This window comes from Spea bombifrons, chromosome 7 (genome assembly GCF_027358695.1).
Source record: "Spea bombifrons isolate aSpeBom1 chromosome 7, aSpeBom1.2.pri, whole genome shotgun sequence".
In the NCBI taxonomy this organism is placed as follows: domain Eukaryota; kingdom Metazoa; phylum Chordata; class Amphibia; order Anura; family Pelobatidae; genus Spea; species Spea bombifrons.
In genome coordinates this window covers 40,183,615-40,207,498 of record NC_071093.1, presented here as the reverse complement: position 1 = coordinate 40,207,498, position 23,884 = coordinate 40,183,615, and the positions used below count along the sequence as shown (strand labels likewise).

The following is a 23,884-nucleotide window of genomic DNA, read 5'->3' as shown; positions in this document are numbered from 1 at the left end:
GACAGCTGTCTAGTTTGTTGCAGACATGGTTGCATGGTTGTATGGTCGCAGACATGTTTGTAGTGGGGTTTAACATGGTAAGTCAGTGTATTTATTTTTTGGGCTTGAATGTGGGAGGCAGCAGTATTTTTTCAGCGTACTAAGACATTTTGGGCAATGTTATGGTTCCAATGTTGTGGGAACTGTTTGGGGAAGGCCCTTTTCTATCCCAGCATGGCTGTACCCCAGCGCACAAAGCAAGGTCCATAAAGACATGGTTGGATGAGTTTGGGGTGGAAGAACTTGACCGGCCGCACAGAGCCCTGACCTCAACCCCATCGATCAACTGGAATGGAGATTGCGAGCTGGGCCTTCTCATCCAATATCGGTGTCTGACCTCACAAATGAATGGGCAAAAATTCCCACAGAAACACCCCAAAATCTTGTGGAAAACCATCCCAGAAGAGTTATAGCTGTATAAGGGGGGACCAACTACATATAACTGTTTATGTATTTAAAATGCAATGTCATAAAAGTCCTTGTAATGGTCAGGTGTCCCAATACTTTTGTCCATATGGGGCATGTTCGATAACAGCATGTAGAGGAGGAAGAAATGTGACACCCATAAAACGATGGTTCTGGCAATGAACGTAGAATACACCGCAGTTCACACAAATGGAATTTAGTGGGCATTTTACTTTTCACGTTGGAGATCATATGGATGATACGGATAATATAGTATAACGGTAGAAAATATAAACATTGCAGAAATCTTCATTGACTCGTAGCCACTGGGAGACAAGGGAGACAGGGATTCCATTCCCTATTGGCTGAATATTCAAAGCAGGCCAATTTTTTTGACAGGGAGGGGGGATATTGATATTATATCATAGCTATATATATGTCAGTTCGCTTACCTGCCTATTTATAAGGGGAAGGCTTTTATCTTCTGGCCCTTTTTGGCTACAGCCAAGTCTCTGTATATGTACTGGCACACACACATTCACTCTAACACATACACAATCGCACACTCACACATATACACACTCACAAGAAAACATCCTCCCTCTGCGGAGTTTTTCTTTCTATAGCTGCTCACACACGTAGGGTCACATAGGATCAAAGAATTTTGGCATGGCCTGAGGGGCCCGTGGACTAGTCAGCCGCTGCTATCTATGATCTATTTATCATATACAGTATCTACATACACACATATATATTATAATGCTAATTAGAGTCATTCAATATAAGATGCTCTCCCGCAGCTGGCAGAGATTAAAAAAAAAATACTTTTTTTCTGGTTATAGCAAATGTACGGGCATGAGCGGATTATTCAATTTAATATGTTCATACTAATTTTTTTTCTCCCACAAAGGGTTTTGCAGTAATACATTATTTTCTGACTGCTGTATCATCTTAAATTACACATTTAACTTTCATGTTAGGGTTTCTGCCAGGCGGATATTAAAAAGTCTGATATCTGAGTAAGACCGTACAAAGAATAACTGACAGCGCATTATGAAATCCTGATCTAGAATTTCCTGCCAATTGTTGGCTTTTCCTTAGAGCTGTGTTCATTTTTTTTTTTTCGGGCCAAACATTGCATTAAAAAAAAAAAAGAAGGAAAAAAAATGACTTCTTACTCATTTCCATGGACTTCAAATAGCTATTTTTAAAAGACTTGACTTGACTGTAATTTTAACTTATCGCTATATGCAAAATAATAATTTCAGAGTTAAATCATTCTATAGTGATTCAGTCCAGGTAATATAAGGGTTAAAAAGAATGTCGCCTGGGCATCAATCAAAGGTACAGTATGTAGTATAATTATAATGTGACTACAGATGTTAATGCCATCCTATACTACTGGCTGGCTGAGAGTAATGGCAGCTGTAAAGTCACATTGGCTTAGTAGATTCTGTGGCAAGGTAAAGGAGTCTGTCTATATCAGTGTCAGGTTGGAGCGCCCTAACCTGCCACTGATATAGACCGACTCCGTTACCTTGCCACAATTCATAGATTATTGCTGTTTGAGTGAGCAACCTTTCAGAACTCTAAATTGCAAATAAAAGCCCCTTGGGTATAGTCGGGGGCATCCCAGCACCTTGGATCCCACCCCAACTTGTATTTACAAAGAGTTCCAACGTCAATTTCCCCGCAGTTCATTTCTCTGCAATTCATCAAAACCAATAATCAAAGTACAAGTGCATACTGTATATCCACATTATTAAAATCTCCCTGCCTGGAGACGTCTTCAGGAACTCTTCCTACCCTCTCTCCGATAACCCTTTATTGTTTGCAAAATGTTTATTGACGACCCAATTATCCGTCTGTGTTATGAAATATCCAACGAGGATGGGTTATTTCGTAGCTGACTCTTCCCTCTCTATTGATATAAATACCCAGCTTGCAACGACTCCAAAAATAACAATTTATACGCGTTTCATTTTTTATTTTTTTTTAAAAGGAATATTAGAACATAAAAACGTATTGTGATATCGACAAAAGCAATGAGTTTTTTTTCCTCCTTTGTAGCTACTGGAAAAAAAAACCTGTTTACTCTGCTGTGTATCATATGTTAAAGGTTTAAATAACTGATAAAAAATTCAGTAGGGAGACGCATTTACCTTACTTGCTGCGGAAGAATTTATATGAATATCAGTCTTTGAAGAAGAACCATATACGTTCTGCTCTGGCATGGCGAGGAGCGTATTTATGGTGAATGTATTGCATTGTGGGACATTGGAACGTTTATGTGGTCTGTGTATATACAAAAGGATTACTAAAACCACTGGCGACGTTCCAGATCTGTCAAATTCTATTTCTCCGCTGCGCATCTAAATGGAGTACGCGCAAGTAACAAGGGATAGATCAGACAGCTGGTTATTACATGCAAGATGAAAATATCTCCCCAAATGTTATCTCAGCGTGCTTTTAACCTCTGAAGGCATTAGTAAAAGGCTTGGCGTTTGGTTTAGACCAGTGGTGCACAGCTCAAAAACAGGCCAGGAGTTCTGTCTATCCTTGCCTGGAAACAGGTCATTGAACACAATCGTCATTGAGATTGTCTGTGTTCAAGATGGAATATCCAAATATTGTGGCCTATTTGCCACCCTCGAGGCTTGGTGTTGAGCACCCCTGATCGGTATCAAATGATATGTTGGTTGCGTCATCACACGAGTCATGACATACAAATGAGAACCCATCATTGAGTAGACATCATGCTCTCAAGCCAAGTGTAGCCCACATGGAGAATTAAAGCAACAACACCAAGCAGAAGAAGACACTAGCTTTCCCGTTAATGTCTTTAAGCCAAAAAATAAAGCAGGATACGCAAGTGCAAACAGGTAAAACATTACAAATAATAATATGATAACAAATATACCCTAGTACCAATTGTATTAAGAAGGTGTTGTATCAAAATTAACACACAGGTCAATATCTGGTCAAGGTCTTTTCAAAAGGGGTTCATTTACCATCTCAGGACCACATTATGCTCACCAACATGCTGTTGTATGCAGGTGGAGGGGAGGAAAAAATATTATTTACCCTATAGTAGGATAATGAGCCATGGCGTTGACCAAACAAATTAGGCCTGAGATCCCCTCATCCCGGCCCAGAACATTTGTGAATGAGACAACTAAACTGACTCTTAGATTTCAGAGGGTTATGAAACCCTTACTTACATTTATACAGACCCCAAAGCACTAGGATAATGACATGTGAGATGGGACTGGCGTATCCTCATGTTTAACCAGCACATTTATGAAGGAACCAACTAAATTAATGTTTATATATCAAAGGGTAATGCAACACGCACTTACGGAGGCATAAACATTTATACAGAGCATATTCCTTGTATACTACGGTAGTCCCGATGTTTAAAACTCTTGTATTATGAAACGATTGCCCTATTTCTACGTCGAATTTGCAAAGTCTATTATCTTTCCAAGCGCACCATTTCAGAAGCCTCTCTTGCCAGCTAATACGTTAACTGGCGTTACTTAATAATTGATATTTTTGATGTGTTCTATTTTATTCCTTTTCTCAAAAGAACGTAAAATATTAACCGCCCTACTTTCCTCACTACCTTTTAACACTGAAGGATGGAAGACTTTCGGCCACTTCATTAGCTTATCCATTCAGACCCCCAACAATGGGTGGAAGCGATACCGTGCGTCCATCTGATCTTTAATGACAGTAAGGACTCGTTATATTTTGTTTCAAACAATGAACATTAGGTCAAATTCCCAATCTTTACAGATCAGTTACAAACAGCACCTTAATTTACTGCTCCGGGACAATTACCTCAGTCAACGGGAGAAAGTACCTGGCATGGAGATTTCAACAAGGCACATTAAGATTATTGTCTTTGCATTTGTGTAACAATGTTGTCGCCAGTCAGACAGGGTGTATGTTTCAAGACAAGTCCGTTTACCTCTAGACGTAGCTGAGGAGTTTTCACCACAGTTCAGTTTTCCCCAACTATCAAACAGATGATACCTTTTAAGTTTCTTGGGATGACGTTGGCTTTCAGTGCCCAGAGGTTAATGTTTGGTTGGGTAGATTTCACTTAAGAAAACAAAGGAATTGGTTCAGTTACTACAACACATTGGCGTGTTGAGTGTGGTGGTTTAGTTTTAAAGATGTGGTTGAGCTTAGCCGTGCCATCTTTTCATGACAACAGAAAAAAACAACATTATATCAACAAATGAAAACCTAGAACCTACATTTCCAACCCAATGTTCTTAAATTCTAAATCACTATAGAATTCTCAGCCTAGTGACCTTCTCTCTTTATTGGTGCACCATAACTCCTGAGGGGTTGACGTTCAGAGGCTTTCACACCATAACTCCTGTGGCAATGTGCATGGGACTGCCATGGTCTACTACAAGAAGCATATAGGTGTCCAGCCCTCAATCATGTAAGCTGATGATGTGACTGTAAATATGTGTCCACTTTCCACTTATGAGAAGGTGGACCAGCAGACACAAGGACTCACCTCCATAATATTAATAAGGTCAAACATGCTTATTCTAGCTCATAACAGTTGGGACTTTTGATGCCCCTGGCTCGACCGGAGCTGGCCATACTTCTGAAACACACTAAATTGTAATAAAAAAATGAAAACAAAACAACTATAATTCAGGGACTAAATGAGCTGTTCCTTCCCAATCTGTCTTCACAGCTACTCTGGGTATGAATCAGAAATAAAATGAAAGTGTTTTATTATAGGCTATTTGCATTTATGTTATAGTTGATAACTATTATGGCGTCGCTGGCTTGTGTCGTGTGTCGGGGCTATATTGTTAACCCCTTAATGACAAAGCCCGTACATGTACGGGCTCAAAATGCATTGTTTTCAATGGGTTTAGGGACCGCCCATTGTCCTTAAGGGGTTAATGACTTGTTGACGTGTGCGGCGTATATCTGTATAGTGTATGATTACAGGCTGTAGAGACTGGAATCAGCAAGGAACGGCTGTTGCTGTCTGACGTACACAGCTTCAATGCTGAAATCGGGCGCTTTCATCCATCTAACTAGGCTTTTTTTGCAGAAACTGCACTCTAGTGTTTAATGAAGATACAGCCGGTACTGAGACAGAATCAATTCCTTTAGGGAGCTGCTCGAGCGTAGGTCTGTTTTCTTTAGTTTAACATTGTAATGAGATCCCACGTCTAAAATCGGGCCAAATTGGTTCGCAAACGGATGTTTGTTTAGATTTTAATGTTAATGTTGGAAGTGACAAATAGTTTGCATTTGGCTAAAAGTGCAAAGCAAGGAGCCCCCCCCCTCCCCGCTCCCCACCAACTGAATGAATTATTACGAAGGCTTCAAAGACACAGCGTTCTATCGTAAACACTTTTATGACGAATCCCATGAGATTTGGGTTATTTTGTCCCATGTGGCCAAGTGGATTTACTCGGATGTTCTTCAGCTAACGATAACTATTAAGAATACCTGATAAGAGAAATGCCTGTTGGGAAATCAATTTTGGCTGCTCTTACGAACTAATGACCGGATCAAGTTCATCATGTCCAAAAATGCCTTTGTCAGGTCTTTTAAGTGTTCATTAATTTGCTCATTGCAGAGGGCCACGTAGAAAATCTGTATTCTCATCCATATCATAGCCCAACACTTTGTTACTCCAAAAAATGGCATACTCCATAACCATTTATGGCTAAATGGAATAGCCATGATCAAGGGACATCATCGCTTGTGAGAATGGTATGATCCATTCTCCACACTGCTTCATGTTGGGTGTGTCTGAGACATATAGCTTCCAGGTCCATCCTGGGCCATCTAGACTTGGTATGGTGTTGTTTTGGGGTAAATGGTTGGGTTTAATGGCAACCAAGGCCAAATCCTATAGATTTTTAGGGGTTTGTCTGTGTTTGTCTTGTCAATGCTTCATATAATAAGCCTTAAATTTAATTATATATTTTTTTGCAACATATAATAGACAATGTTTCTTTTTTTCCCTAGGAGCTCCGAATGTTTGCTGGCCATGAGTTTCTCTCTTTAGCCTTTTGAAACATCGCAAGGAATGGAAGAGGGTAGGGGCTTTCGTAACCATTGTTCCTAGGATTGCAAACCTGGCCCTTGGGATACTTTCTGGAGCTTTTAATAATGGAAACGGCAGAAAGATGATGAATGTGTCTACATCTAGAAGGTTTATGGAATGTCAACAGAGACAATCCCTACCGAGATCCGAGGATAAGTGTGTGGCTACACGATACACCTTAACAAAACATCGTTTAGGATAAAAAAAAAGTCAAAAGAGCTCCGATGTTGGAACAGAAACATTGTCAATCACGAGTTAAAGTTAATTTACTCTTTACAGTTCCGTAAAACATAACTTTGATAAGTCAATCCAGCGTTTGTTGAAATACATTGATCCATGGAACTCTGGGACATGAAATGGTGTTACAATGTAACGGCACAGCTTTGAGCCTTGGGGCACATCAGTGTTAATGCAACTCTGTTTGTGTGCTGTGGCATTTACACTGATCTGTTGATCCTGGGTTTTTTTTTTCCTCCAACAAAATCAAATCAACAAAGAAAAACAAAAAAAAAATAATCTCTGGTATGAAAAAACCCCCCCCCTAGAAATCGGTCCGTGCTCCAGGCATCTCCATTTCATTTTGTCGCGGAGTATAAACATGATGAAGGGTGCTTGAAATATTTTTGAGGGTTTTATCTAATACGTGTCCTTTTTACAATCGGTAGACTCGGAACAGGACGGATGAGGCTTCAGCTGGAGGAGTTTTGTTGGGCAGCCATGTTTATACATTAAGATCGCATGTTAAGGCAATCAATTGCCCGTCCTGTCCTGAAGAACCAAGACATCTGAGCATTATCCCAAGTCACTAGACCCGGGTCCGTGTGCATGGTCTACACCCAAAGACGGGTCATCTTCTGAAACTATATATAGTTTACCATTTTTAAGGCATTTATGGCTTTAGTGGCTCAGATCATGGAACTGCCCGGTAAAAAAAAAATAAAAAAAGTTTGTTTCACCCCCAGAGCAGTTATTTCTACATCTGTGACTTCAACTTTGGGGTCTAATTAAAATTCCAAAAGAGTATGCAATCGATCCTCGCGCCTAGTAACTTGCGTCTGAGGAAAGTATATTATTCCTTTCACATTGAGATCTATTTTTCTCATTAAAAATGAAGAGCGCCCTTGCAGCTTATCATCATGTTCACCAGAAACAATCAAGACACAGACATTAAAGGAAGGATTCGGAAATTTCACTGGGTGCTCCTATTAGAAATAAGAAACCGAGATAAGCCAAAGAAATCATTTTGACGGACTGTATATTAATTAACCCCGATGAACTTCTTACTTTTTGAAGCCCACGTTCATTTTTTTCTGTATTCTGGATTTTTATTCTTATTTGTAAAAAAATCCGTAGTCTAAACGATTTGCTTATTCTAGGATCTCCGGACCCGGTTCTCGTTGCCATATGTAAGACGTGTTTTAAGGATACCTATATTTCATTTCTTGGTTTCCTAGTCTGTCTCGGTTATGGCGGGCATTGTGCAGACGGACCAAGGAAACAGAGACCAAGGCATGGAATAAATTAACCCCTTAAGGACAATAGTCAGTCCCCAAACCCATTGAAAACAATGCATTTTGAGCCCCGTGCATGTACGGGCTTTGTCATTAAGGGGTTAATCGTACCCAGGCTCAGAATAACCTACACAATTAGTAAAATCTGATGGTTAAACCACATTGGTTGTCCAGTTGACCTGTTTCCATATACTGTGGTTATAGCGAGACAATAAAAAAAATCATCATTACTAAAAAACCATATGAGTAACCAAAACCAAAAAGCGATGGAATGAGAATCCAGGCTTTTTAACCCCCCTACCAAATTGGACATCTTTGGAAATTACTAAATTAGTTATTTGAACCTTAAACTATATACTTTTTATACTTCAAATGATTTGACTGTCTAACATAACGGGAAGACATTTCCAATGCATATTAATTTGGGTCATAATACACGCAAAAAGTATGTTATTAGTCAATGATCGTCAATAATTAGTAAATTAGATGAAACTGCCTTCTATTCTATGTAACATATACTATACATATATAACGACCGTGAATCTGAAGTCCTAGAGGGACAATAATCTGTAACCAACAAGCATTTACAACAACAAAAAAATAATAACCATTCGGAACCGATGTGTTTCTTTTCCTCTTTGAACTGTTTTTGTAGAAAATATATCTAGGGTTAATATTTCTACTGAACAATATGACAGCGGAGTTAGCAAAAAAAAATTCTTTCTGAAGCTCAGCACATCTGGCCGGCTATGATTCACCATATTGTATGTATCTGACGGCATGGACTATTGTGTTCGTAATTCAATGGAGCAGAGGGGTCTAAGTGCGAGGTACTTGTCACCGCAAGACAAGGTGTTTCACGAGAAATGTGTCATTAGTAGCAAAGCGGATTATCTTTGGTAAGCCGTGTAGGCTGTTTGACCTCCTATATTTAAGAGATATGCTGGCCATGTATACCGGAAGCCTGCCTGGTTAAGATCCAGCTCACAACTCAATGCTTTTAGATTACTGTGTGCTCGGAGTTGGCATTCAGCAACTTCACAGCGAATGTAACGTCATGACACTGTTTCGAGGGCTACGTGCGAGGAATTCTACTACACTTCCAGCCTCGTGAAGCTTCGGTGAACCCTGTTTTATCAACGGGGCAAATTTTGAGTGAAAAGCATTAGAACGGGCTTCTGGAGAATGGAAAGGATCGCGCATTCTATTCTGGTCAACAGAACCTGGAAATATAGTCTCCATTATCTAGCATTATGTATAATTGCAAAGGGGTTCATCATACACACACATATATATATATATATATATATATATATATATATATATATATAGAACAGCCTCCCAGCAGAGGTGGTACAGGCTAATACAGTGAAGGAATTTAGACATGCTTGGGATAGGGATACAGCCATCTAAGATGAAACAAAGGACTGAATATGCATCATGAAAGGCAAACCCTAGTGGGCTTCTCCTGCAGTAAGGTCTGAGTTTAATGCTTAGATGAGTGGGCTACGTAGGGGCCTGGACCGGCCATCTAGCACACCGGTGCGGTGGCCATTTACAAAAAATCTAGTTCTCTTTAAATGCATTAAATATTTTATTTGATATTAATTCCTTACAATATCAAAAAAATAAGGATGGTCTCAAATAAAAATAAGTTTTTAAAAAAATATATATTTTTTCCTTGAAAAAAAATCCTATTTTCTACAGATATTTTGACTATTGTTCCTCTTTGAACAACAGAGAATATGCTGCTACGTTGTATCTAATTTGGTAATGATATTTGTGAGCCATCAGGAGGAATTTGTTCATGTGTTATTTATGTTGGTTATGGTGACTATGTTTCAGTTCATTGTCATTCATGCACTTGTGTAAGCAAAAGAATAACAACCAAACAAGTATTGCGGATAATGGAGCTTCGTAAAAGCGCAAGCTTCTTACTGTATTCATTCAGAAACAATAGGACTGATTGGTTTGGTAAAACCGTATTGTCTTTCTCGCTAAGTGCTGTATTTTTTTACATTTTTTTTTTTCTACAAATAGAGGAAAGACACATCAAAGTGAATGACATGGCCTCAAACATACGAATCCTTTTAGATGCCAGTTAGCTTTAACATTTTCATGTCATTAAAGGAAAGTTCATTTTTTTCCAAGCGAGTTATCGTAATTTAAAATAAAACCGTTAAACAATGCAATTTAAAAGGGGTATATTGACTAAGGAGGGAGATCGGAACATTTGAACTCATTCATATACCTATGCATTATTCAAGGTGTTCAGAAGGAATGTATTGGCCCTGAATAACACATAGGTCATATAGGAGAATTCTTAAAAATCACTGTGCCTTTTTGGAAATGCAGTTTACAGGGCCAGCTCAGCCTTCTTTGTAGGAGGTGCTCACTGGGGTTTGCCCATAATAACGTATAGTGATATATACTTTACTATACTTTGGGTTTATTCACTAAAGGGAGAGTTGCCAGCACAAGTTGCATGAGATATGTGGCTTCAGTGACATAGGTCATGGTCTAAAACTAGTAAGGACATTTTATTTTACAGAGTAGGTGGAAGATCAATGGAACAGCCTTCCAGCAGAAGTGAGGAAATTTAAACATGCATGATACAGGCATATGGCTTCGGAATCTAAGCGGAGACCAAGGGCTGATTTATGTATACATTTTACAGGGCCGGCCAAGTTCTTCCTGGAGCAGAAGTCCACCAGGTTTGGACCTTCATAATGTATATAGTGAAACCAAGGAGCTGAAACACAACTCTCCTGCCAACTCTCCCTTTAGTGAATAGAACTATTTAACCCAACATGAAAAGTTAGAATAACACTTATTCTATCTTCACAAATATCGTAAATACAATACTGCTCAAAAAAACCCCCCCAAAAATCCTGCAATACTTTCTGAAAAGGTCTATAGAGTGAAGGCTTGATAAATTACGAATAATAATAAGAGAGAGAATTCGAGGGTTTGTTTCCTTCGCCGGATTCATTGTCTGAAATACGATTTTGTGGTTGGATCATTAGTGCAATGAATTCGCTGGAGAAAATGCTACAATCTGTCAATTGTTTAAATGAGTGTCTTGCTAGATCGGAACAAGGCTTCCGCAAAAACAGATTGATTCCCAGGATAACTCAAACAACCTTTGGATTAAATGCTTTTATGTGTCCAAATGACTTGCAACACACAAATGGTTACAAATATGTACAGAAGGTAGAGAGGTGTAGGCGCTGTCCTGTGGGATAGCGCGCCGCCATGATTCCTTCTCCAGTTGTTGGATGTACAGAATAATTATTATTCATACCCTATCCCAAAAAGATAGCGTCTGTTTGCATACAGAATGCTTCTAGACATATTATATGGGTTTTTGGATGGGGGTGCCGATGCTACTCTCTGGATTCTTGGTACCCTCAGGCTAAAGAGTCCAACGTGGCCCTTACTCATCATTGGGACATTACTCCTCACCTCATGGGCATGCTGTACTTATAGTCCTCATGGTCCAAAGCTGGACTCGAGTTGCTTAAGATGCCGTAATAGAGATTAGAGAAGTCGGCACCCAAACTCTTCCGATTTTGGTGCTTTTGCCTAATCAACCTGTCCCGTGTAACAGATGGAAACAGCTATAGTAGAATGGATAATATTATGCGCTCTCCACATAGACTAACGGGGTATAAGTAAAGGTTGAAGCAAGAATTAGGTAAGTAGTAAGTATTTTATGCTTAATGAATGTATGTGACCAGGGGCTCAATGTGTATGAATAGCAAAAATAAAAGTCCTCCATCCTCACCATACCACACACATGAGAAAAAAACTGAAAAGACCATCCATGGTCTCTCATCCTATCCAACATATTGAACGGGTATAAAAAAATAATAGAAATCTTTATTTCCCAAAATAAAAGGGAAATTGAAAGATAGATATATATATAACAGGTGGATCCACACTATATGGGTACTATATAAGCACTATAGCCTATATGGATCCAAAAAGTGCAATATACCCCATTAGTGGAATTTCTTAAATCTTTTCAATGTTCTGTGTTATTGAATAGGATGAGAGGCAGGGATATTTTTTTAGTACTTTGCTGGAGGATTCTTATTATTTTTGGTATTAATACACGTTAAGCCCTTGGTCGTAGACCATAATTAAATATTTCATGCTAACTACTTACCTAATCCTCGTTTCGGCACTTAGTCGTACACAGTAACTCACGTTGCTTCAGACCATCTTTTGCAGAACTGCATCTAGCAATGATTTAAAGGTGCCGTTCAGCTTAGATCAAACCTTAATTGCCCCCTCGAGTATAGGAAGCGAATAAACCTTGCCAGAGCTGTCGTTATATTCTTTCATCTGAAGGTTTGATGCGCAAAAGAGCCGCGCAGAAATGTTTGAGAAACTTTACGGTAACAGCCAATCGGTGTCTGCTTTGGTGTCACGTGACAATTAAGTGTTCCTGGGGGAAAAAAATTCTGAATCAAGTAAAACGTAACATTATTAAAGAATTATTTCTGGGAAGGGTATGATGGGTATGATAAGGGTATGATGGGAGGGTATGATACCAAGAATGATGGTTCTGATGCTGCATTTAAGGAGGTGGAAGAGCTTCTACTTTGAAAGACGTCAGATGTCCCCCGCTTTCTGGATCTACACCATGGATCTGTTACCCGAGTGTCCTAGGTCTCAGCCATATCTAAGACATTGAAGCCTTGAATGAACCATCCGCTTGTGAATTGTCTTAATAACGTATGATTCATTTACAAGCCGCTCTCTCCGCATCTTCCTTAATAGATATCATTTATATATACGTGATAGAACCCTTCAGAAACATTGCAATCAATTTATATTAATGATCTCTTTATTCGCCCCGGCAAACTTCTAAATATTTAATACAGTGCAAACAGGCAATGAAATGCATCAAACTAACAGAGGGAGGGGAACCCCTGTTCGGAATAATATATGTGCAAGTGGATCGCAAGGGCCATAATTACAGAAAGGGCAAATAAACTCTGCTCCGAAGGAGACTTAGTGGAAAGGTCACTCTCAGCTGCGTTTCTTTTTTTGTACCTGCGCTACTGGGAAATCCTGTGGATATTAGAAATTGAAAACCTGACAAAAACACCTTTTTATAACCAGGAATCAAGGGGTAGATGAGCACTCAGCTGTGCGCTGGAGAGCGCGAGGCCGTGTTCGAGTGCTTCACGCTGGCTCTAGATGTAGTCTATTGGATAAACGTGACCACACATATCATAGGCTTGTCTAAGGAGCATCTCAAGATAAAGCAATCAAGGTGGCATCTCTAACAATGGTTATAGAGGAGACCCAGGAGGCATGGATAATATTTCTTGAAGGTTCTGATGTTAGTCTGGTGGTACTTTTGGACCAAGATGCTTCCATCTCTTCTTCAGATCCTTCATATTTGACCCATTTTCCGTCCATGCTCTGCCCCTTTTTTGCTCCATCTTGTTAGACACCTTTCAGCGTTTGCCCTCTTTTCATAGCTCTCTACCGGGTTCCGTAAGCAGTGTCTCCCTGCAATCTTTCTCAACATGTTAAATTATAACACAGGATAGTCTTTGAAGATAAAATCTTTAATAAAAAGATATTTGGTATGTGATGTATATTACATAATGAATTAAGTTAAAGCACAATATCCCTGATTTTCAATGCGAAGTCATTCTGAATACGGTCCATCTTCTTGCTTCACTGTCTCTGTTTCTAGGGTCTACTGTCGTCACCATCAGACTTCCGATCCATCAACTTCTTCACTTCCCCATATCTCCTTCACTCCCAGTCTTTTCTGTCCATTTCTATCCGTCCACCAGTTCCAACAGTTGATTAATCATCATTAATCTTCTTAAGAAATCACAGCTGCCTTCCCAGTTCCGAACGTTTTCTATATTTTCTCATCTCTCTTACACACCCATCTCTCTCTCTCTACTCTCTTTACATTCTTGTTTCCTCGTGGTGTCCTCCGTCTTCTATTTACACATTTTTCCTAAATCTATCTCACGCGTTACCTTCTGCCCCTACTTTACAGCCTTTAAAGGCCTCTGCCTTTTTTGTTAATAGTAAACAAAGTCCAGGTATACATACAGCACTCACCTACAAGGGGTTAATGTAACTTGCTTTTATATGAAAGATGTTGCTTTTAAAGATTTTATTGCTTTCTCAGCCGCACCTTAGACACGTCATTTCTCAGGGAGACTGGACATTTCAGATCGCTGGTGGCATCTGGTCAACGTCCTGTGTTGGCCAACGCACACGATGTCCCTTTAAATGTCCTCGTTGGCTAAAGCTAGCAGAAGGACCTCAACAAAAACTGCGACTTCCAAGTAAATTCTCCAATATCTCTCCTATCAGAATCCGAGTAACCAAATTTCGAGTCTCATTGGGACTTTCCACCAAGTAAAGCACCACAGATGAAAATGAATAATAATAATTATACCCAAAGCTGTGTTTTGCAGCGTTTCAGGGCGGTAACTCTCCTCTTGTAATGCCGGGGCACATGCAATCTGTACTAGGACTGAATATGACTGATTATCTCTCTGAAATGTTAGAGAATGTAGAAGAAGAAAGCTCTAAACCCTCCAGTGGATCCATTGTTGGGAACGCCTGGTGCTTTGGTTCTTAGGAACGGACATGGTTAAGTCAGCTGTGTACGGGATCAACTTGTGTCTCTACGCGGGGAACAACATTCCCAATACCAATAACCACTTGCGCATTTGTAATGCATTTATCACTAAACCCTTCTTTTGCTATTCTGCTGATGAATTCTCTCCCTAAAGGTACAAATCCTATTACTTATTCTGCCATTAAGAGGTTTCTTAGTAATTAAAATGGTTATTAGTTAGTAGGGGGGGGGGGCATGTCAATTGCGTTCGGTCAGAATTCATGGTTAATGAACGTTCAAGACGATATTGATCGAGACCGTATTCCAGAATGCAAAGTACAGAACTGTAAACAGTTCGGAGAATTCAAAGGCCAGATCGCCTTCATCCAGACCCAGAACCAAGAATAAAAACAATCAATCGCACGTATTACCACCCCCCCCCCCCCAAATTTACAAATCTTAAGAAATTTGTATACGGGGGAAATCAGCTGTTTTCTAAACAAAATCTAAGATCTAATATGAATATTTTTAGCCAAGTGTGAAGAGGCACGTAAGACAATGAATTTGAATTTCTGCATAATTATCACGTCTCTGGCGTTTTTTTGTTTTTTTTGTTTTTTTTTTTCTGGCGGAGCAGGTGGCAAGCTGTAAGATGTGACATTTTCTGAAGAAAATGAAACAGCAACGGATAGGTCTACCTTTTTTTTCTTTTTTTTTTGCAGAAATTAAAACCACTATGAAAAAAACCCCAGCTTTTTCCGTGGTTGTCTGTTCTCATCCAAAAAAACAAATTTATGAAGAGCACCCTAACCTCAAAATAGTAGGATACTGTGCTAAAGATGACAATAAATACATAATTTCAGAAAATTAACTAATAGTGCAAACGAAGGCAGATAGTGGATGCTTCAGGTCAAGTCATTTATCTTTGGATGGATGTTCTACTCCCTTCCTGTAGACACAACATGATCATATGGTGGGTTTTTTCTGTAATAATCTGTCCTCCAAAATGTGATGGTTCTTCCATCCCTTGGACGTAGGGGTTATTATTTTTGCTTCATTAAGGGACCAGCAACAAATGTTGCCAACTGAAGCAAGCTCCAATATCATCTATTATTCTGATATTTGAAAGGAATCTTCAGAAACATCTGTCATTATAATTAAACCTGCAATGCATCCAGTGGACGGTACAAAATATATGCTCTGCAACCCAAACTGCAAAAGAAATGGGAAAAAAAAACCTAAAGCGGAAAAAAATGAGTAGCGAAAAGCATTTCCAGAGCCAGCAGATGCCCATCTGTTGGTCGTTTAAGCCAACGCTTCTACTGTCCCCTGGAAATTCCCTCTACAACTGGACATGTTGGCTGAAACCTGACATTCCCAACTTTTTGAGCGTGTATGATAGCTTTTATTATTGGAAATTGGAAAGTCATAACTTTGAGAAGACAGATTTATGGTGGCGGTTCAAGGTCCACTCCGAATGGAGTAGTGGCCCAACGATGAGGATGGTCTGGACTACTCATAGGAGCACCGTGATCTCACTCATGGCATCACAGTTGGATATAAATTCAGGTCTGGCTCATTGTAACATAATCAACCAATATGTCATTTTGACTGATCTTTTTTCCCCCATTGCAAGCCAGGCTTTGGTCAGTGTAGACAAATAACCCACTATGGCTGAATTCAGAAACTGGCAACGCATTTTGCGATCCCTGTAGTTTTCAATGGGTTGTGGTCTCCCTACCCTGTTGGTGGAGCTGAGTTGGTGCGCAGTCCCCTAACACCGACCCGTAACGGGCTTATCTGTTATCACACAAGATACACCTTGCCTGTTAAAGAAACATTGCATTCGTTTGCTCCCGTCAGCTTGTGCCGCTATGCTCCGTTGGCCATATTTGTAAAAGAAACAATAGCGTGCTCCATTTAATTCGTTAAAGTGACATGCTCGGCACTATGGGGAATATTTATTAAAGTGACAGACAGTTTTCCTTAATTATCATGCAAAGCAGCTCTTCTCTATACTCTTACATACCCAACGTCTATAGCAATTCAAATAAGCACCCGTGGTAACATGTGAGTTATAGCTATTAGGCTTTTAAGTTAAAGAATTTGTCTCAGGCTTCAGATGGGTGAGCAACGCATGGCAATAGAATGAGTTGCTTAACCACCCAGAATTGAAATGTTTTTATGCCCTTCTGTATTATTATATTTCATGAATAGCTTACCCAAAGTAATTGAGTTATCCTACTTCCAAGATCTCAATCAACTAAAAGGAGATCCTTCATACCCCTATTCCATGCTCTTCTGGTTTGTCATCTAAAGGGTGATCACAGAACCGACCCATTGGGTGCCGTCTCCGTCAACCAGGAGTAATCCATTGGAAAGCCAACATTTTGTGCCCTGAACTTAGTGGTGCTATTCTGTTATCCCATATTTATGAAATGAATGTAAAGTCTTACTTCCCTGTCTACGAGATACGAGTACAGCCACACTCAATACCAAGGAGTCGATTTTGAGATATAAGAAACGGGCAAATTATTTCTCAATGACACCGTTTAGTCATAAGCTGTAGCTTGAATAAGAAAATAAGCTATAGACGTCCTTGGTATTCAGGACCCGTTTGCTGCAGGTTCACTCTCCGGAGAAAGGCTTAAAACCGGGTCATTACTCATTTTTGACAAGTTCTAAACAGATCAACCAACAGCTTAATCTTGGTGAAACTAGCAGACTATCAGATCTGGTTAGTGGCATCAAACGTACACAACATACAGCGACGCAACCCTCTTATACCAAAGATCTCTCCCTTAGATAGGCAACTCGGATCAAACTCTTCTTAAACAGCTATGCAGCAGGCATCGGAATCCGAGGAAGATGCTAAATATCAACAGCTGAATTAACCCTGCTAGTGGTAAGATATCATCAGAAAGTCTGATCTATAAATAGCGTTCTTTCTCAATTCCTTCAGGATGGAAGAGAAGTAATCATAGAAATAGACTGATCTGGATGGAACGAGGGTCTAGCATGTGAAAGAATGCAGGGGAGTGTGAAGGAATACACACATTCCTTTACGTTTCATAATTCTATATGCAGACACAGCTGTGCATACATGTGAATAAGCAATATATAAATATATGTTGGGTAGTAAAGTGGGTACCTGATTTAAGTCCACTGGTCAGGAGAAGTGGGGTCTCCAGAGCTTGCATTGCATGGGGGGAGAGAGTGCTGGATAGCTCCAGATCTGGAATGAGGAGTTGGATAAGGAGGACTCCAGATGATGCCTGCTGATGCTGGGAGCTGTCCGCCAGCCTCTGGTGCTGAAATCGCCTCCCTCCACCTTTTCAGGACATCGTATTCGCCAAACCCAGAGAATCAGCTGGGACAACCTGAGTCACACAGCTGTATGCTGATCCCTCTTTAAAGACAAAATAAGGGAGACACATCACAACTCCAATTCATACTCTACGCACCCCATCACACTAAGGACCCCCTTCTCCAATGGACACACTAAGGACCCCTAACTCCAATGGACACACTAAGGACCCCCAACTCCAATGCATACAGTAAGGATCCCCAACTACAATGGATACACTAAGCACTCACAACTCCAACAGATACATTAAAAGGGCCCACAAACCTAATGAACAGACTAAGTACCCCCAACTCCAATGGACACACTAAGGACTCTTAACTGTAATGGACACACTAATGACCCCCAACTCCAATGTACACACTAATCACCCCCAAAATGCAATGGACATGCTAAGCACTCACAACACTGCATATGCTGACAGTCTAAAGCCTGTCTGTAAATTATAGATATGCATAAAACTTTTACGAGAATGCCCATGAATCTGTTTTACAGCATATACCCCCCCTGCTACCCCCACCTAAGCTGTTTATTTATAGCAAAGGACAGTAAGTCAAGTATGAAGAGGTTAAAAGCAGTTATTACAAGTGTTAAGCTTTGCATGATGGTTGTGAGATGATGCCAATGAAGGACATACCCTCTCCCCGCATACACACACAAACACATACACACACCTTATTCAGAAAGATTATTTTAATCGTGTAATCCTGTGATGGAATCTATTTATAATGTATCAAGGTCCTGGAATCATACGATCATATACGTCCGATATGCCCTGCTGTCTGATCGTATACTCCCCATCACAGCTGTGCTGTACTCACAGATCTTTGTAATCATTACACAGTCATCTATATTGCTGCTGCTGGAGTTGTGTTTGTTTAGATGATAATTTAAATGAAACATATATACATATATATAATACATATAATACATATAATACATATAATACACATATATATCTAATACTACGTATATCGTGATGATCCTGGGATACACAGCTCACTCCAGACACTCACACAGCTCCTTATCTCCCTGCATCGTCTCAGCCTCAGTCTAACCCGTCTCTCCCATCACATCTGGAGCCACAGATGTGGGTGGAAATTAACCCCTTCGGTGCTGGGCTTGCAAGATCCCATTAACTAGCCGCTAGCCAGCTTTTGAATGAGAGCCGGGCGGGTTGCTCGCTGCCTTAGACTGCTAGGGGCAGAAGCACAGACAGGGGGACGATCCGGAAGATGCAAGGGGGGCTACAGCTCATGTAGCATATATCTGGGGTTTTGCAGGGTCCTGTACTGCGGCAGGGAAGCCTGGAACATGCATCTCTCTCCTCCTGGCTGTAGCACTTACCTGTGTCACACATGAGGTCTTCTTCTGGGCTTGTTTTCAGGGTGGCTTTTCAGGTCTCTTCAGGACAAGGGGTCCCACTGAATTCCACAGCAGCCTCCTGTGAAGACTGCAAGCTTCTTAAGAAAAAAAAAAGAGAGGAAAAAAAAAAGACAGATCCAAGGGCTATAATCAGCTTGGGGGAAAAAAAAGCCTGCAGCTCCTCACTGCGTCAAGTGAAGGACCTCAAAGATCCATTCAATGCAAGGTGATTAATTCAAAAGCAAGTCCTGATTGAGAGCTGCCCACTTCTCTGCTTTCATTTAGTCCAAACAGCTGTAGAGAGGCTCTGGGAGATGCCATCCAGCTCCTCCACAAGAGCATTTGCAGTGGCAGTTGTTAGGTAGCTGCACATTTCTCTTTTGTGAGTCTGGATGTTAAGGTTTATTGTAGAAGTCCTGGAGGGGAAGGGGAGGGGAGGCTGTGTGTGTGTGAGTGTGTGTGTCTGTGTGTGTGTGTATGTGTGTGTGTGTGTGTAAGTTAAACAGAAAACAGCATGTTGATCCAGTGGTGCAGAATGGGAAGTTAATGCATACAGTTTCTAATCAAATTGTTTGGCAAGACCTAGGGATGATGAATAAATAGATCTGCAGTAGCAGAGTTATCCCTCCTCCCACTGTCCCTTTAACCACTTCTTTCTCTCTCTCTCCTCCTGTATGCACTGTGTGTTTCATCCACTTTCCTCCCCTTTTCCTCTGTCTCCCTCTCTCTTTGCTTCTCTCTTTTCCTATCTTTCCCTCTCTCTCTTTCTCTCTCTCTGATAGTCTTCTTCTGTATTTCATCCTCTGTTCACCAGATCATTTTTAATTGTAATTCTTTATATCTGAACCCATCTTCTATCAGTATTTTGTGCACTCTTTTCCATTCTCATCACTCTCTATAATTTTTATTTCCCCTCACTTTATCTCTCTCTCTCTCTTTTCCTCCTGCTTCCTTTCTCATCCATTGCCTTCTCTACCTTATACTCACATATGATAAAAGCAGCTTGTTTCTATTTCCCCACCACCTTTCTTTTGCGAAACCTCAATTTCTGTTAGTAGTCTATCTGCCCTTCTCTTTTTCTTCTTCCTCTCTCACTCCGTTTCTATCCTTTTTCTTCTCTCTCTTCCTCTCTCTCTCTCTCTCTCTCTCCCTCTCTCTTTCTTTCTCACCCACTACCTTCTTTTTCTGTTTTACACTTACAAATCTGCTTGTTACTATTTCTCCACGACCATTCTTTTCCTAAACCTCAAGTTATAGCAGTATTAATTCTGTCCTTCTCTTTTCCTACTTTATTCCTTTTTTCTATCCATCCCTCTCTCTCTCTCATCTATTCACTTAGATTTCTGTTTTAAACTCAACCCTCCGTTCTTCTTTAATGAACAATTAAAGAATTCTTAATATGCCCACTGTGTCATAGTGATTACTTTAAAATTTAGCTACTAATGAAGAATATATTTGAAGTAGACAAGCACTGTCTTCCCTTTGTACTTATTTTGAAATTCATGATTTCTGGAAATGGGTCATCACTGTCAGGTTTGTGGCATTAAACTTTCAGATACATGGGACTCTGTGTTTCTTTTGCCAGAATAATAGATTACTAATTTATACAACTATATAGGAAGGTTTCAGGTCGCATGCCAATTATAATTTCAACCTGATGCATTAGGCAAGCCATGCGTTATTATAACAATGCATTATTCAAGATACAGAATTTACTTGAGAAAGTCATTAGCGAGACCCACGTACATCCAAATGCCGCTTAAGAGGATGCTAATTAATTTTAGTGGGAAATGGAAACAGTTCAAGCGAGATGAAACAGTTAATTCATGAACTCATCTAAAAAACAGTAGGGTTATTCATGTGGAGACAACTGCGGGGAACAGAGAAGTGTCCTTACAAGACCAGAACCACAAAGGTTCAGTGTGTGGACAGATCCTCCGTACACTACAGGACTGTCTTTCAGAGGTTGCTGTAGCTACAGATCTAGGTAAACGGACTAAATCCCAAGACTGGCTTATAAATGAATCATTGCTTGTTTCCAGTTGCTTCCCTCCTTCTATGCCTGGTCGAGAAGAAGGCTGTACCAATAGCAATGGCCGATAGATATGTTAGCCCATTCACTACAACCAAGATCTAAGTCAAGTCTACAAGATCCCATGGGTGTGAAGTCCCAAAACATAAAGCTTTTGACTCAACGGCATTAAATTATAAGTAATAGACGTCGGCTTCCAGGGACGTACAGTGTATATATAGCACCTCGTGTAACTAATTCACTATAAATCAAAGCCCTTGCATCCCAGCACTATTTCAGCCAACAAAACATCCTTAACTACATTACGAACAAATATACAAAATGTGATGAGTAGACCAGAAGAGGTTGCTGTGGCCTGTTGTTCTCTTTAGGCTTGGCTATGAGAGGGATGGAGCACCGCTTCTCACAAACACCTGTCTGACATTTTAACAGGGGAAGCTTATTCAGCTTATTCATGCAGAGTCCTGGTTTTACATTCATTCGCATTTACTAGTTTGTTAAACCAACGTGGAGTTACGGTTTTAAAGGGGAACTTTCATGAAATTGTGGGCTGCATTCTTTCTAGTTTTTGCATGATACAATGTTTTTAGACAACTGCATATTAGTCATTTGATTCTAGCTCTGTTATGCTGAACACTCTAATCCTTGTCATGCAGCCTGTGGCAAGCAATAGAATGTCTCTGTGTTAATCACTCAATCGTACAATCTGACTAATAAAAGTCTACGGAGAAACGGACTTCATTAGCTTTGCCATAAAGAATCAGCTCAGTGTGGTGTTTGGGCAGGGAAAGTCACCCAAAATATCACATGACTGACAACAATGGTGGCCTCCAGGTCTGCAGATAAACGCCCCCCCTGGACCAATAGGGATGGGGGATCATGACTTCTAGCCAATGCATATGGCCACTGTAAGTTCCATTACAATTGGCTAGCTGGAACATTGAGGTTAAATTAGGGTTGTTGTCTATGGTCCGGTCAGTCTGGGTCCCCTGGCCAGCGCTGTTTACTGATAACATTGGATGATTCGCCACAACGCTGGGCTTTATGCTCAAGGAGTAAAATATTTTTTTTTGCCATGAGACTTCTCTTTAAGAAGGTGACAAACAAAATAATTTTTGCAGCAACCCCTTCCAGCCCTGAAATAAACAATTGAACAGATACTCCAGGAAATCAAGAGAATTATTTTTATTATTAAAAAAAAAACAAGAAAAAATATATATTTGCCTTAAAAAAAAAGTGGACATGCAGGTATTTATTGCACCTAAATAAGTGGTTTGTTTAATTTTCCCCTTCTTGGTGCCTTAAAATATATTAAAAATAGTAAAAATAAAAAAAAATCCAGGTAACACTTGCATATCAATTGATATAACTAGTTAGTTGGTGAGCTCAGTGTAAGGTTGGTAAAAACTCCATAGTGAAAACGCTAAAGAGCCGTCTTCAACCTCAGAATTTCAATGATCGTCTCCGTTGACACGGTTGTTACAAAGACACGAGACACAAAGGAGCTGGACGCGGTATCCCCGCTTTATTAGAGGCAGAGTAAACATTTAATATAGTGAGAAATGTCCAGGGCATAAAACTCTGAGCAGCTGCAGCTCTTGTGCTAAGCAAGATGGCCAAAAGAAGATGGCATTAAAGGTGATTTATTAAAAAGCCCGATATTCGTCAACACATCTGCCAACCGGTTTAAAAGGATGAAAGGAGGATTATTATTATATCTTCTGCTGTGTTTATAAAGCTGGGGAATTTATTTAACCCCTTAATGACAAAGGCCGTACATGTACGGGCTCAAAATGCATTGCTTTCAAGGGGTTTAGGGGCCGCCCATTGTCCTTAAGGGGTTAATTCATTTATATGCCAAGGAAGGCGATGCCCCCCCCCCCCATTTTTACTAAGTTTAATATCGCTTCCAGTATTGGTAATTGGAAAGTTACATTTAACGTTATAATAACGGGGAGGTTATGTATAACAAAGTGATTCCGGTGTAAAGTTGGATACATAGCGACCGACGGAACGCTACTGCTAATTGGACCATTCCATTGGTCGCCACGGTGATATGACCTCTTTTCAAACTTTGCACCGGCATCTTTGAGTTATCAAGAATCTTAGAAATTCTTGGTGGTAAAAAGTCTGCTCTGTCATTTTCGGCATAACATTAATTCATACTGGATTTCCCTTTGTACAGCGCTGCGGAATATGATGGTGCTATATAAGAAGAAAAAAAGCTGTTACTTGTACCCCTTAGTGGATTGCTCATCTCCCAGGTATATGTCTTACATAGCATTCAAATATATTAAATATATTAGCCCATTTAGTGGAACACGGTGGGCTGAAAATACATTTTTTGGGATGCACCTGACTTTGTAAGAAGGGTATTAAAAGCCCCAAATTATGGAATTGGCTGCTACTTGCCCAAAAAGCTTACAATCTAAAGGGCTGCATGAAAGGGATGCATTTG

At 40.1% G+C, this 23,884-nt stretch overlaps 1 protein-coding gene across 2 annotated transcripts in view; it reads right to left on the bottom strand.

The window, feature by feature from the left end:
- ELFN1 (extracellular leucine rich repeat and fibronectin type III domain containing 1) overlaps window positions 1-19,930 on the bottom strand; it is a 186,769-nt gene extending 166,839 nt beyond the window's left edge. The window contains exons 1-2 of one of the 2 annotated variants that reach the window (XM_053472086.1): window positions 19,377-19,930; window positions 17,817-18,074 (exon numbers count right to left, since the gene is read on the bottom strand). The gene's annotated coding sequence lies outside the window, so the exon portion shown is untranslated. The remainder of the gene's footprint in view (window positions 1-17,816; window positions 18,075-19,376) is intronic. The other variant, XM_053472087.1, reaches the window with a different exon arrangement.
- Between the last annotated feature and the right edge of the window lie 3,954 nt (window positions 19,931-23,884).